This window comes from Myotis yumanensis, unplaced genomic scaffold (genome assembly GCF_028538775.1).
Source record: "Myotis yumanensis isolate MYYU_CA2020_CCGP unplaced genomic scaffold, mMyoYum1.0.hap1 SCAF_24, whole genome shotgun sequence".
NCBI classification, from domain to species: domain Eukaryota; kingdom Metazoa; phylum Chordata; class Mammalia; order Chiroptera; family Vespertilionidae; genus Myotis; species Myotis yumanensis.
This window is the reverse complement of record NW_027223775.1, coordinates 11,979,815-11,991,479: the sequence shown is the minus strand read 5'-3', so window position 1 is coordinate 11,991,479 and position 11,665 is coordinate 11,979,815.

The following is an 11,665-nucleotide window of genomic DNA, read 5'->3' as shown; positions in this document are numbered from 1 at the left end:
GAGATATTGAAACTTCATGTGGGAGAACGCCTCTTCCTTTTTGGGGAAAAGCACTTCCTGTGAGAAAGCCGTCTCCACTGGAGGAAATGAACTTTCCTGTAGGCAGACCTATCACCCTGTGGTGGAATCGCAACTTGTTGAAGAGAAACTGAACTTCCTGAGGGGTACACTACACTCTGTTGGGTAAATGACTCTTCCTGTGTAGGAACCCATCTTTCTCTGGGGGAATTGTTCTTTCCGGTGTAGGAATCCTCCTTCGTGTGGGGGAAATGAATGTTACTATGTGTGGACCGAACTTCCTGTGAGGGCAGCTCACCTTCCTGTGGGGGAATTGAAACTTCCTGTGGGAAGACGCCTCTTCCTGTGAGGAAACCCGTCATCACTGAAGGAAATGCAATTTCTTGTAGGCAAACCTATCATCCTGAGTTGGAATCGCCACTTTTTGAAGGAAAACAGAACTTCCTGGTGGTACCCTTTTCTCTTTTTGGGAAATGTCTCTTCCTGCGTAGGAACCCTCTTTCCAAAGGGGTATTATCCCTTCCAGTGTAGGAACGCTACTTGTACTAGTGGATATGTATTTCACTGTGTGTGTACCTATCTTCCTTTGAGGGCATCTCAACTTCCTGTGGGAAAATGCCCTTTGCTGTGTGTGGACCTAACTTCCTGTGAGGGCAGCTCACCTTCCTGTGGGGGAATTGAAACTTCCCGTAGGAGAACGCCTCTTCCTGTTTTGGTAAAGCAATTTCTGTGAGAAAACCCGTCTCCACCGGGGGAAAAGCATTTTCCTGTAGGCATACCTATCATCTGTGATGGAATCGCAATGGGTTGAAGGGAAACAGAACTTCCTGGGGGTTAACCTCCTCTAGGTCAGAGAAATATCTCTTCCTGTGTAGGAACCCATCTTTCTCTGAGGGAATTGTTCCTGCTGGTGTAGGAATCCACCTTCGTGTAGGGGAAATGAATGTTACTATGTGTGGACCTATCTTCCTGTGAGGGCATCTCACCTTACTGTGGGGGAAATACGCTTTCCTGTGTGTGGAGCTAACTTTTTGTGAGGGAAGCTCACCTTCCTGTGGTGGAATAGAAACTTTCCGTGAAAGAACGCCTCTTTCTGTAGGGGAAAAGCACTTCCTGTGAGGAAACGCGTTTTCCACCTGGGGAAATGCACTTTCCTGTAGGAGGACCTATCATCCTGTGATGGAATCGCAACTGGTTGAAGGGTAACAGAACTTCCCGAGGTGTACCCTTCACTCTGCCGAGGAAATGTCTATTCCTGCATTGAAACCCATCTGCTTGTGGGGGAATTGTCACTTCCGGTGTAGGAAGCCTTCTTCCTGTGTGGAAAATGCATTTTACTGTTTGTGGACCTCTCTTCCTTTGAGGGCATGTCACCTTTCTGTGGGGGAAATGCCCTTTCCTGTTTTTGGACCTAATTTCCTGTGAGGGAAGCTGTCCTTCCTGTGGGCAATTGAAACTTCCTGTGGGAGAATGCTTCTTCCTGTTTGGGAAAAGCTATTTCTGGGAGGAAAACCAACTTCCCCTAGGAGAAATGCACTTTCCTATAGGCAGACATATCATCCTGTGATGGAATCGCAACTTTTTGAAGAGAAAGAAAACTACCTGTGGCAGTACCCTTCTCTCTGTGGGGGAAATGTCTCTTCCTGTGTAGGAACTCATCTTACTGTGGAGGAATTGTCCCTTCTGTTGTAGGACCCCTTACTCCTTTGTTCAAAATGCATGTTATTGTGTGCGAACCTATCTTCCTGTGAGGGCATTTCATCTTCCTGCAGGGGGAAATGCCCTTTCCTTTGTGTGGACCGAACTTCCTGTGAGGGCAGCTCACCTTCCTGTGGGGAATTGAACCTTCCTGTGGGAGAATGCCTCTTCCTGTTGGGGAAAAGAACTTCCTGTAAGGAATCCCGTCTTCCCTTGGGGGAAATGCACTTTCCTGTAGGCGGACCTATCATCCTGTGATGGAAACTCAAGTTGTTGAAGGGAAATAGAACTGCCTGTGGGGGTACCCTACTCTCAATGGGCTAAATGTCTCCTCTGTGTAGGAACCCATCTTCTTTTGGGAGAATTGTCCCTTCAAGTGTAGGAGCCTTTCTTCCTTTTGGGAAAATGCATGTTACTGGGTGTGGACCTCTCTTCCTGTGAGGGCATCTCACCTTCCTGTGAGGGCATCTCACCTTCCTGTGAGGGCATCTCACCTTCCTGTGGGGGAAATACGCTTTCCTGTATGTGGACGTAACTTTTTGTGAGGAAAGCTCACCTTCCTGTGGTGGAATTCAAAATTCCCGTGGAAGAACGCCTCTTTCTGTTGGGGAAAAGCATTTCCTGTGAGGAAACCCGTTTTTCACCTGGGGAAATGCACTTTCCTGTAGGAGGACCTATCATCCTGTGATGTAATCGCAACTGCTTGAAGGGAAACAATAATACCAGTTAGGGTTCCCTTCTCTGTGTGGGGAAAAGTCTCTTCCTGTGTAGGAACCCATATTCCTGTGGTGGTTGTCCGTTCTGCCGTAGGAAGCCTTCTTCCTGTGGGGCAAATGCATTTTACTGTTTGTGGACCTGTATTCTGGTGAGGGCATCTCCCCTTCCTTTGGGGAAATGTCCTTTCTTTTTTTGGACCTTACTTCCTTTTAGGGAAGGTTACCTTCTGTGGGGATATTGAAACTTCCTGTGGGAAAATGCCTCTTACTGTTGGGGAAAAGCACGCCCTGTGAGAAAGCCGTCTCCACTGGAGGAAATGAACTTTCCTGTAGGCGGATCTATCATCAGTGATGGAATCGCAACTGGTTGAAGGGAAACAGAACTTCCTGGAGGGTACCCTTCACACTGATGTTGAAATGTCTATTCCTGTGTAGGAAACCATCTTCGTGTGGGGGAATTGTCTCTTCCGGTTTAGGAAGCCTTCTTCCTGTGGGGAAAATGCATTTTACTGTTTATGGACCTGTCTTTCTGTGAGGGCATGTCACCTTTCTGAGGGATAAATGCCCTTTCCTGTGTGTGGACCTAATTTCCTGTGAGGGAAGCTCACCTTCATAGGTGGAATGAAACTTCCTGTGGAAAAACGCATCTTCCTGTTGGTGAAAAGCATTTCCTCTGAGGAAACCCGTCTCCACTTGGTTAAATGCACTTTCCTGTAGGTGGACCTATCATCCTGTGATGTAATTGCAACTTGTTGAAAGGAAACAAAAATACCTGTGAGGGTTCCTTTCTCTGTGTGGGGAAATGTCTCTTCCTGTGTAGGAACACATATTCCTGTGGGGGATTGTCCCCTCTGCTATAGGAAGCCTTCTTCCCGTGGGGCAAATGTATTTTACTGTTTGTGGACCTGTATTCATGTGTGCCCATCTCAACTTCCTGTGGGGGAAATGCCATTTCCTGTTTTTGGACCTAACTTCGTGTTAGCGAAGCTTATCTTCCTGTGGAGATATTGAAACTTCATGTGGGAGAACGCCTCTTCCTTTTTGGGGAAAAGCACTTCCTGTGAGAAAGCCGTCTCCACTGGAGGAAATGAACTTTCCTGTAGGCAGACCTATCACCCTGTGGTGGAATCGCAACTTGTTGAAGAGAAACTGAACTTCCTGAGGGGTACACTACACTCTGTTGGGTAAATGACTCTTCCTGTGTAGGAACCCATCTTTCTCTGGGGGAATTGTTCTTTCCGGTGTAGGAATCCTCCTTCGTGTGGGGGAAATGAATGTTACTATGTGTGGACCGAACTTCCTGTGAGGGCAGCTCACCTTCCTGTGGGGGAATTGAAACTTCCTGTGGGAAGACGCCTCTTCCTGTGAGGAAACCCGTCATCACTGAAGGAAATGCAATTTCTTGTAGGCAAACCTATCATCCTGAGTTGGAATCGCCACTTTTTGAAGGAAAACAGAACTTCCTGGTGGTACCCTTTTCTCTTTTTGGGAAATGTCTCTTCCTGCGTAGGAACCCTCTTTCCAAAGGGGTATTATCCCTTCCAGTGTAGGAACGCTACTTGTACTAGTGGATATGTATTTCACTGTGTGTGTACCTATCTTCCTTTGAGGGCATCTCAACTTCCTGTGGGAAAATGCCCTTTGCTGTGTGTGGACCTAACTTCCTGTGAGGGCAGCTCACCTTCCTGTGGGGGAATTGAAACTTCCCGTAGGAGAACGCCTCTTCCTGTTGTGGTAAAGCAATTTCTGTGAGAAAACCCGTCTCCACCGGGGGAAAAGCATTTTCCTGTAGGCATACCTATCATCTGTGATGGAATCGCAACGGGTTGAAGGGAAACAGAACTTCCTGGGGGTTAACCTCCTCTAGGTCAGAGAAATATCTCTTCCTGTGTAGGAACCCATCTTTCTCTGAGGGAATTGTTCCTGCTGGTGTAGGAATCCACCTTCGTGTAGGGGAAATGAATGTTACTATGTGTGGACCTATCTTCCTGTGAGGGCATCTCACCTTACTGTGGGGGAAATACGCTTTCCTGTGTGTGGAGCTAACTTTTTGTGAGGGAAGCTCACCTTCCTGTGGTGGAATAGAAACTTTCCGTGAAAGAACGCCTCTTTCTGTAGGGGAAAAGCACTTCCTGTGAGGAAACGCGTTTTCCACCTGGGGAAATGCACTTTCCTGTAGGAGGACCTATCATCCTGTGATGGAATCGCAACTGGTTGAAGGGTAACAGAACTTCCCGAGGTGTACCCTTCACTCTGCCGAGGAAATGTCTATTCCTGCATTGAAACCCATCTGCTTGTGGGGGAATTGTCACTTCCGGTGTAGGAAGCCTTCTTCCTGTGTGGAAAATGCATTTTACTGTTTGTGGACCTCTCTTCCTTTGAGGGCATGTCACCTTTCTGTGGGGGAAATGCCCTTTCCTGTTTTTGGACCTAATTTCCTGTGAGGGAAGCTGTCCTTCCTGTGGGCAATTGAAACTTCCTGTGGGAGAATGCTTCTTCCTGTTTGGGAAAAGCTATTTCTGGGAGGAAAACCAACTTCCCCTAGGAGAAATGCACTTTCCTATAGGCAGACATATCATCCTGTGATGGAATCGCAACTTTTTGAAGAGAAAGAAAACTACCTGTGGCAGTACCCTTCTCTCTGTGGGGGAAATGTCTCTTCCTGTGTAGGAACTCATCTTACTGTGGAGGAATTGTCCCTTCTGTTGTAGGACCCCTTACTCCTTTGTTCAAAATGCATGTTATTGTGTGCGAACCTATCTTCCTGTGAGGGCATTTCATCTTCCTGCAGGGGGAAATGCCCTTTCCTTTGTGTGGACCGAACTTCCTGTGAGGGCAGCTCACCTTCCTGTGGGGAATTGAACCTTCCTGTGGGAGAATGCCTCTTCCTGTTGGGGAAAAGAACTTCCTGTAAGGAATCCCGTCTTCCCTTGGGGGAAATGCACTTTCCTGTAGGCGGACCTATCACCCTGTGATGGAATAGCAACTTGTTGAAGAGAAAGAGAACTTCCTGGGGGGGGTACACTTCACTCTGTTGGGTAAATGACTCTTTCTGTATAGGAACCCATCATTCTCTGGGGGAATTGTTCCTTCCGGTGTAGAAATCCTCCTTACTGTCAGGGAAATGTATGTTACTATGTGCGGACCTATCTTCCTGTGAGGGCATCTCACCTTCCTGTGAGGGCATCTCACCTTCCTGTGAGGGCATCTCACCTTCCTGTGGGGGAAATACGCTTTCCTGTATGTGGACGTAACTTTTTGTGAGGAAAGCTCACCTTCCTGTGGTGGAATTCAAAATTCCCGTGGAAGAACGCCTCTTTCTGTTGGGGAAAAGCATTTCCTGTGAGGAAACCCGTTTTTCACCTGGGGAAATGCACTTTCCTGTAGGAGGACCTATCATCCTGTGATGTAATCGCAACTGCTTGAAGGGAAACAATAATACCAGTTAGGGTTCCCTTCTCTGTGTGGGGAAAAGTCTCTTCCTGTGTAGGAACCCATATTCCTGTGGTGGTTGTCCGTTCTGCCGTAGGAAGCCTTCTTCCTGTGGGGCAAATGCATTTTACTGTTTGTGGACCTGTATTCTGGTGAGGGCATCTCCCCTTCCTTTGGGGAAATGTCCTTTCTTTTTTTGGACCTTACTTCCTTTTAGGGAAGGTTACCTTCTGTGGGGATATTGAAACTTCCTGTGGGAAAATGCCTCTTACTGTTGGGGAAAAGCACGCCCTGTGAGAAAGCCGTCTCCACTGGAGGAAATGAACTTTCCTGTAGGCGGATCTATCATCAGTGATGGAATCGCAACTGGTTGAAGGGAAACAGAACTTCCTGGAGGGTACCCTTCACACTGATGTTGAAATGTCTATTCCTGTGTAGGAAACCATCTTCGTGTGGGGGAATTGTCTCTTCCGGTTTAGGAAGCCTTCTTCCTGTGGGGAAAATGCATTTTACTGTTTATGGACCTGTCTTTCTGTGAGGGCATGTCACCTTTCTGAGGGATAAATGCCCTTTCCTGTGTGTGGACCTAATTTCCTGTGAGGGAAGCTCACCTTCATAGGTGGAATGAAACTTCCTGTGGAAAAACGCATCTTCCTGTTGGTGAAAAGCATTTCCTCTGAGGAAACCCGTCTCCACTTGGTTAAATGCACTTTCCTGTAGGTGGACCTATCATCCTGTGATGTAATTGCAACTTGTTGAAAGGAAACAAAAATACCTGTGAGGGTTCCTTTCTCTGTGTGGGGAAATGTCTCTTCCTGTGTAGGAACACATATTCCTGTGGGGGATTGTCCCCTCTGCTATAGGAAGCCTTCTTCCCGTGGGGCAAATGTATTTTACTGTTTGTGGACCTGTATTCATGTGTGCCCATCTCAACTTCCTGTGGGGGAAATGCCATTTCCTGTTTTTGGACCTAACTTCGTGTTAGCGAAGCTTATCTTCCTGTGGAGATATTGAAACTTCATGTGGGAGAACGCCTCTTCCTTTTTGGGGAAAAGCACTTCCTGTGAGAAAGCCGTCTCCACTGGAGGAAATGAACTTTCCTGTAGGCAGACCTATCACCCTGTGGTGGAATCGCAACTTGTTGAAGAGAAACTGAACTTCCTGAGGGGTACACTACACTCTGTTGGGTAAATGACTCTTCCTGTGTAGGAACCCATCTTTCTCTGGGGGAATTGTTCTTTCCGGTGTAGGAATCCTCCTTCGTGTGGGGGAAATGAATGTTACTATGTGTGGACCGAACTTCCTGTGAGGGCAGCTCACCTTCCTGTGGGGGAATTGAAACTTCCTGTGGGAAGACGCCTCTTCCTGTGAGGAAACCCGTCATCACTGAAGGAAATGCAATTTCTTGTAGGCAAACCTATCATCCTGAGTTGGAATCGCCACTTTTTGAAGGAAAACAGAACTTCCTGGTGGTACCCTTTTCTCTTTTTGGGAAATGTCTCTTCCTGCGTAGGAACCCTCTTTCCAAAGGGGTATTATCCCTTCCAGTGTAGGAACGCTACTTGTACTAGTGGATATGTATTTCACTGTGTGTGTACCTATCTTCCTTTGAGGGCATCTCAACTTCCTGTGGGAAAATGCCCTTTGCTGTGTGTGGACCTAACTTCCTGTGAGGGCAGCTCACCTTCCTGTGGGGGAATTGAAACTTCCCGTAGGAGAACGCCTCTTCCTGTTGTGGTAAAGCAATTTCTGTGAGAAAACCCGTCTCCACCGGGGGAAAAGCATTTTCCTGTAGGCATACCTATCATCTGTGATGGAATCGCAACGGGTTGAAGGGAAACAGAACTTCCTGGGGGTTAACCTCCTCTAGGTCAGAGAAATATCTCTTCCTGTGTAGGAACCCATCTTTCTCTGAGGGAATTGTTCCTGCTGGTGTAGGAATCCACCTTCGTGTAGGGGAAATGAATGTTACTATGTGTGGACCTATCTTCCTGTGAGGGCATCTCACCTTACTGTGGGGGAAATACGCTTTCCTGTGTGTGGAGCTAACTTTTTGTGAGGGAAGCTCACCTTCCTGTGGTGGAATAGAAACTTTCCGTGAAAGAACGCCTCTTTCTGTAGGGGAAAAGCACTTCCTGTGAGGAAACGCGTTTTCCACCTGGGGAAATGCACTTTCCTGTAGGAGGACCTATCATCCTGTGATGGAATCGCAACTGGTTGAAGGGTAACAGAACTTCCCGAGGTGTACCCTTCACTCTGCCGAGGAAATGTCTATTCCTGCATTGAAACCCATCTGCTTGTGGGGGAATTGTCACTTCCGGTGTAGGAAGCCTTCTTCCTGTGTGGAAAATGCATTTTACTGTTTGTGGACCTCTCTTCCTTTGAGGGCATGTCACCTTTCTGTGGGGGAAATGCCCTTTCCTGTTTTTGGACCTAATTTCCTGTGAGGGAAGCTGTCCTTCCTGTGGGCAATTGAAACTTCCTGTGGGAGAATGCTTCTTCCTGTTTGGGAAAAGCTATTTCTGGGAGGAAAACCAACTTCCCCTAGGAGAAATGCACTTTCCTATAGGCAGACATATCATCCTGTGATGGAATCGCAACTTTTTGAAGAGAAAGAAAACTACCTGTGGCAGTACCCTTCTCTCTGTGGGGGAAATGTCTCTTCCTGTGTAGGAACTCATCTTACTGTGGAGGAATTGTCCCTTCTGTTGTAGGACCCCTTACTCCTTTGTTCAAAATGCATGTTATTGTGTGCGAACCTATCTTCCTGTGAGGGCATTTCATCTTCCTGCAGGGGGAAATGCCCTTTCCTTTGTGTGGACCGAACTTCCTGTGAGGGCAGCTCACCTTCCTGTGGGGAATTGAACCTTCCTGTGGGAGAATGCCTCTTCCTGTTGGGGAAAAGAACTTCCTGTAAGGAATCCCGTCTTCCCTTGGGGGAAATGCACTTTCCTGTAGGCGGACCTATCATCCTGTGATGGAAACTCAAGTTGTTGAAGGGAAATAGAACTGCCTGTGGGGGTACCCTACTCTCAATGGGCTAAATGTCTCCTCTGTGTAGGAACCCATCTTCTTTTGGGAGAATTGTCCCTTCAAGTGTAGGAGCCTTTCTTCCTTTTGGGAAAATGCATGTTACTGGGTGTGGACCTCTCTTCCTGTGAGGGTATCTCAACTTCCTTTGGGGGAAATGCTTTTTCCTGTTTGTGGCCGGAACTTCCTGTGAGGGAAGCTCAAGTTTTGTTGGGGAATTGAAACTTCCTGTGGGAGAACGCCTCTTCCTGTTTTGGATAAGCACTTTCTGTGAGGAAATCCGTCTTCCACCTGGGGAAATGCAATTTCTTGTGATGGAATCGCAACTTGATGAGGGGAAACAATAATACCTGTGGGGGTCCCTTCTCTGTGTGGGGGAAATGTCTCTTCCTGTGTAGGAACTCATCTTACACTGGAGGGTTTGTCCCTTCAGTTGTAGGACCCCTTACTCCTTTGTTCAAAATGCATGTTATTGTGTGCGAACCTATCTTCCTGTGAGGGCATCTCATCTTCCTGCGGGGGAAATGCCCTTTCCTTTGTGTGGACTGAACTTCTTGTGAGGACAGCTCACCTTCCTGTGGGGGAATTTAAACTTCCTGTTTGAGGACGCCTCTTCCTGTGAGGAAATCCGTCATCACTGAAGGAAATGCAATTTCCTGTAGGCAAACCTATCATCCTGAGATGGAATCGCCACTTTTTGAAGGAAAACAGAACTTCCTGGGGGTACCCTTCTCTCTTTATGGGAAATGTCTCTTCCTGCGTAGGAACCCTTCTTTCCAAAGGGGTATTATCCATTCCAGTGTAGGAACCCGACTTCTATTGGGGGATATGTATTTCACTGAGTGTGTACCTGTCTTCCTTTGAGGGCATCTCAACTTCCTGTGGGGGAAATGCCCTTTCCTGTGTGTGGACCTAACTCCCTGTGAGGGCAGCTCACCTTCCTGTGGGGGAATTGAAACTTCCTGTGGGAGAACGCCTCTTCCTGTTGTGGTAAAGCAATTTCTGTGAGAAAACCCGTCTCCACCGGGGGAAAAGCACTTTCCTGTAGGCAGACCTATCATCCTGTGATGGAATAGCAACTGGTTGAAGGGAAACAGAACTTCCTGGGGGTTAACCTCCTCTAGGTCGGAGAAATATCTCTTCCTGTGTAGCAACCCATCTTCCAGTGGGGGATTTGTCTCTTCCAGTGTAGGAAGCCTTCTTCATGTGGGGAAAATGCATTTTACTGTTGAGGACCTTTCGTCATGTGACGGCATCTCATCTTCCTGTGGGGGAAATGCCCTTTCCTCTTTTTGGACCTAATTTCCTGTGAGGGAGGCTGTCTTCTGTGGGGAATTGAACCTTCCTGTGGGAGAATGCCTCTTTCTGTTGGGGAAAAGAACTTCCTGTAAGGAAGTTTAGGAACCTTTCTTCCTTTTGAGAAAATGCATGTTACTGTGTGTGGACCTCTCATCCTGTGAGGGCATCTCAACTTCCTTTCGGGGAAATGCTTTTTCCTGTGTGTGGCGGTAACTTCCTGTGAGGGAAGCTCAAGTTTTGTTGGGGAATTGAAACTTCCTGTGGGAGAACGCCTCTTCCTGTTTGGGATAAGCACTTTCTGTTAGGAAATCCGTCTTCAACCTGGAAAATACAATTTCTTGTGATGGAATCGCAACTTGATGAGAGGAAACAATAAAACCTGTGGGGGTCCCTTCTCTGTGTGGGGGAAATGTCTCTTCCTGTGTAGGAACCCAACTTTCTGTGGGGTAATTGTCCCTTCTGATATAGGAACCCTTTTTCCTGTGGGGAAAATACAAGTTATTGCGTGTGGAAATATCTTCCATGAATGCATCTCACCTTCCTGTGGGGGAAATACGATTTCCTTTGTGTGGACCTAACTTTCTGTGAGAGATGCTCACCTTTTTGTGGGGGAATTGAAACTTCCTGTGGGAGAACACCGTTTCCTGTTGGGGAAAAGCATTTCCTGTGAAGAAAGCCGTCTCCAATGGGGGAAATGCACTTTTCTCTAGGCGGACCTATCACCCTGTGATGGAATAGCAACTTGTTGAAGAGAAAGAGAACTTCCTGGGGGGTACACTTCACTCTGTTGGGTAAATGATTCTTCCTGTGTAGGAACCCATCTTTCTCTGGGGGAATTGTTCCTTCCGGTGTAGAAATCCTCGTTACTGTGGGGGAAATGTATGTTACTATGTGTGGACCTATCTTCCTGTGAGGTCATCTCACCTTCCTCTGGGGGAAATACGCTTTCCTGTATGTGGACCTAACTTTTTGTGAGGGAAGCTCACCTTCCTGTGGTGGAATTGAAACTTCCTGTGGAAGAACGTCTCTTTCTGTTGGGGAAAAGCACTTCCTGTGAGGAAACCCGTTTTCCACCTGGGGAAATGCACTTTCCTGTAGGAGGAACCCATATTCCTGTGGGGGATTTTCCCTTCTGCTATAGGAAGCCTTCTTCCCGTGGGGCAAATGTATTTTACTGTTTGTGGACCTGTATTCATGTGTGCCCATCTCAACTTCCTGTGGGGGAAATGCCATTTCCTGTTTTTGGACCTAACTTCCTGTTAGGGAAGCTTACCTTCTTGTGGGGATATTGAAACTTCATGTGGGAGAACGTCTCTTCCTTTTGGGGAAAAGCACTTCCTGTGAGAAAGCCGTCTCCACTGGAGGAAATGAACTTTCCTGTAGGCGGACCTAACATCCTGTGATGGAATCGCAACTGGTTGAAGGGAAACAGAACTTCCTTGGGGGTACCCTTCACTTTTTTGGGGAAATTT